Source organism: Acanthopagrus latus, chromosome 18, assembly GCF_904848185.1.
Source record: "Acanthopagrus latus isolate v.2019 chromosome 18, fAcaLat1.1, whole genome shotgun sequence".
NCBI lineage: Eukaryota > Metazoa > Chordata > Actinopteri > Spariformes > Sparidae > Acanthopagrus > Acanthopagrus latus.
In genome coordinates, this window is record NC_051056.1 from 8561811 (window position 1) to 8566157 (window position 4347).

A 4347-nucleotide genomic window follows, 5' to 3' on the forward strand; every position below is an offset into this window, starting at 1 on the left:
TGCATGGAATAATCCTGTGGTCATTTCACCTCAGGCCAGGTACTGTAAGGTATTTCTGCTCATTGAATAGAGTCCTAATTGTACCTGTGTAGAGTGCACACAGCTTGACAAGAGCTGCTGCTGCGGTTGGCTTTATCCCTTACCTGAGACATTCGCAATCACAAGATTTCCTTTTTCTTTAGCCTTTTTGTTCACATATTTGATCAGCTTGCAAGTGGTTGAGGGCTGTCATTTTCCTCACAACAGAAAATTATAGCATCCAAAATAGAGCTATGAACATTTCAAAGCACTCTTCTATTGGAAACCCAATTGGTTCATGCTTACCTCTCAACTCAGTCAGCCAGCAGTGTTGGGAAAGTTCACTTTCTACATGAACTAATTAAAAGTTCAGTACACACATTTTAAAATGAACTATTTCAGTTCATAGTTCATAATACAAAATTTTGAACTAAGTTCACAGTTCCAAAAATGAACTAGTTCTTTTTTTGCCAATATGTTGCTGAGAGATATTATTTTTTCTAAATTATTGCCACAGTGCATATAGAACCACAGACATCAATTATTTTATCAGTTTTAACACTGAAACTGCAGCTCTCCGACAATACACTGCAATACCAGGTTGTCCAGCTGTGGCTGGGAGATGAAGACAACGGAAATGCTACTGTACGCCGGTAATGCGATTTCGGTAGTAGGGGATCTGTTTTGGCTCGCAATTGCCATGTCATTTGATTTCAGCAGAACATTTCACAAATGAATGAAAGGTTGTTCATTTGATGTGAAAAAAACATTTTTATTGTCATTATCATAAAACAAAATCATGTGTGGCACCGCTTGGTAAGAACATAATGAAGCTATAATGATAATAACATCCATTCATTCATTTTGGAAATGTTCTGCTCGTGCATGGATTATAAAGTAATGCAAAAGAAAAAGATAAATAAATAAATAAAATTAACTAAGTAGTATTCATACATAGCCAAATAACTGTACAGTCACTGTTCCAACACCAACTGTATTGCTGCTGGTGCTAGGCAAATGCCTGTTTTTTTTGGCACTACGTCATGGCTGGCAGCCACTATGTCATTGATTTTTTAGGCATAATTGTGCTAAATCATAATTTTTCTTACTCAGGGTAACCAGTCTGCAGAATTAGAGTGAGTGTGTTTTGCCTGTTATCCAGAGGGGCCATGTGATCACAGTTGTGGGGGCTACAGTGGAGTGGGAGTCTGATTGTAACTGATATTATCTGGATGGGATGTCAAGGAAAGTTTTTTGAGAGAACAAACCTATCAATGAAAACATTCACATAGTAGGACACCTGCTGGTCATTTTTTACAACTACCTTTGGCATGCATCCCATTGCCACATGCCAATGACATTTCTAATTGAGAGGAGACATCACTGTTAGTGCATCCTTCAGAAAACGTACTATAGTACTTTCATTTTTCAAACAGACATGTTGTGTTTTTGAAAAGGGGGAGGGTAAATGAGATGTGGGATTAATCAGACTTAGAAACAGGTTATTTTAGAAGGGACAGGTTCTGGCCAAATTTTGGGGGAGAGCACACTGACAATGACCAGATGAAGGAGACGACGGAAACATTGATGCTGGTGCACTACACAATCAAGTATTACCATAAAAAGGGTCCCAAAGAACAATGAAACCTTAAAAAGGTTTCAAAACCAAGTTATAAAATGAAGACTGCACACGTTAAAATAGTCCATTCGCAATTGAGAGTCTTTTGTGACAGCCAGACTGGGTACAGTGGCGGCTCAGGGGTGCTGGTGGAGCTCTGCCGCTGTGCCAGGTGCTGCGGGTGCCTCGACTGCTTCCCCTAGTCAGCGTCCCTAAAGTCACCTGCGAATCAAAAACACACGGCCAATCGGGGGTCCACACACCTGGCGGACCACAGCGCAACCAGCACAAACACACACCAGAGTGTTGATATGGCCCAAAGGGCCACATACCCGCCAGGGAGAGCGCTATGCTCTGCTTGGCAGGTACGTCTTGTAGTAACGCTCTGGGTTTCCCTATGGTCGGCCGGTGCTCGCGCTGTAGTGGCCCGTCGGAGCCTCTCAGACCAGGTCTGGTCTCCTCGTGTCCTCCCGGCAACTCTCTGGTGTGCTCGCTCTCCCCTTGAAGTCCTCTTAGTCCCATCTTCGAGACCTCCTATCTCCTCACGCCGAACCGGTGCTTTGCTGGCGTCCCTCTCGTGTGTTGGCTCGCTTTCTTTTTTTCTCCACGTCCGTGCTGCTCCTGCTGCTGATTGGATTGGCGGCTGCCTGTTAGGTAAAAAGGGCAGAACCTCCCAGGTGTAGCTGTTCAACAATACAATGGTGTGTTCACAGTGGTGACTGACCGATTATCGGCCACAGATATATCAGGCCGATAGAGTGGCCCAATTTCTATCGAATATTGAAATGTTGCGCTGATAGAAAAAAAAGTGTTATTTTGTCCAGTGGGGCGCGCTGAGCTCTGCCAGAGACTTTGGCTCAGCTCACATTTCAGTGAAGTCCCTCAGACACTGACTGACAGCATGTTGTTTATTTAGATTTGTTTATTTATTATTTTTTGTATTTATTGGAAGTTCTGCTACATTATTTATTTCATTTTTGTGCCATTCTGCACTTTTTCTCAGCTTGACTGAACAAGTTCAAATGTTAAATGTCATTTAAAAAAAGTCTGTTAAATGTTAAAAGTCTTGAATAAAGACATTGGTTTAAGAGAGCATCTGTCTGTATTACTGTCACTGTGACTGTACTATTGCATAATCGTATCGGTGCAAAATCTATCACAATCCAAGGCCTGTTTTCATTCCAGCTCAGAAACTCACTATATCAGTTGCATATCGGCTATCCGTGATTGCAGCCCCTCTAATATCGGGCCAAAATATCCCTATTGGTCGGACACTAGTTCACAGTCAGTAGTAAATTAAATCCACACACATGCACTAAAATTCACAGTACACACAACTATTAAAAAACACAACACAAGGAAAAGCATGCAATCATAAAACCCAATAAAATATAAGAAACAAGTAAAAAAAGGTACAAGTAAACAGTCTTATTGCCCTGTAACATTTATTCTATCAGCTGCACATTAACAGTCAATACAATATCCTGTTGCATTACTTAATTGTAATTGAATTACTTACAATCCAAGCACCAGCAGAACATTTCTGAAATGAATGAAAGGTTCTTCATTTGATATGAAAAAAACATTTCAATTGTCATTTACAGTTTTTTCCAATTGCTAACACACTAAAATGACATGCATAGCACAGATATTTAAACTGACACACAGAGAACAAAACCTCATGCCAAAACCACACACATTTTGCAGTTCAATATGGCACCTTTTAAATGCACTGAGCATGGTTCTCTGCATAAGACACAACATTCTGACATAAACATGTTTCAAAACCATTTCAAATTACTTCCATTCAGAATGACCCTACATGAGCTAATTCACCACTATATGTACCACCTGGCCAAACAATTGTTAATTGTTACCACTTCAATCAGGAGGTAAGCACTAAAAGACCACAGGTGAGCACCTTTTTTTTTTGACAACAATGAAAGACGTTGCAGAGAGAGGAAGAGGAGGAGGGAGGGTGAGAATGAGAAGGGGAGGAAGAGTGAGAGGTAGAGCTGGTAGAGGAGGTCATGGACAAAGAAGACAACAGCTTTCAAATGAAATCACAGCAACCTCAGTTGATCATGTCATCAACCATGGGCTGACACTGCGAGAGGCTGGAGAGAGAGTGCAGCCTCTCGCATTGTTGCATTTTTGTTCTGCAATTTTGTTTTCAGTTTACTGTTTTGTGAGCTTATTTTTGTTCACTTTAATGTAAATATATCTGCTGTGCATATGTTGCACTGACTTGTTTGGTAAAAAAAAAAAAGAAGAAGTTTCAACACCATGTGTATGTGTCTGAAAATATTTCTATGCGTGTGAACAATCTGAAGAATTATGGCAAAGCATACTAAAGATGAGAGTGCTTTTCATTATGCCCAACAGTGTGGAGATAAGAATGAAGTTTGTGACAGGTTGCAGTGCTTCATTTAGCAGGATATATGAGGTATTTTGCAGTTTGGGTGTGTGGTTTTGTGAATTGTGTTAAGTATTTTGATAAAACCAGCCTAGTTTGCAAAATTGTGCTTTAGCAATTGGAAAAAAACTGTAAGGTCATAAAACTAAATCATGTCTGGCACCACACGTTAAGAGCATAATGAAGCTATAATGATCAGAACACCTGTCATAGCCATCTAGAGGCCGAGGCATACAGGAGAACCTTTATTTTGAAGCGCACAGCACAAATATAATTGATAGAGCACACTAGCCAA

General features: G+C 40.5%; 1 long non-coding RNA gene across 1 annotated transcript; it reads right to left on the reverse strand.

The window, feature by feature from the left end:
• Positions 1–769: 769 nt before the first annotated feature.
• On the reverse strand, positions 770–2353 carry LOC119006911. Its single transcript, XR_005070938.1, has 2 exons — positions 1936–2353; positions 770–1858 (listed from the first exon to the last, which is right to left on the reverse strand). It is a non-coding gene; the product is annotated as an uncharacterized LOC119006911 (long non-coding RNA).
• Positions 2354–4347: the final 1994 nt, after the last annotated feature.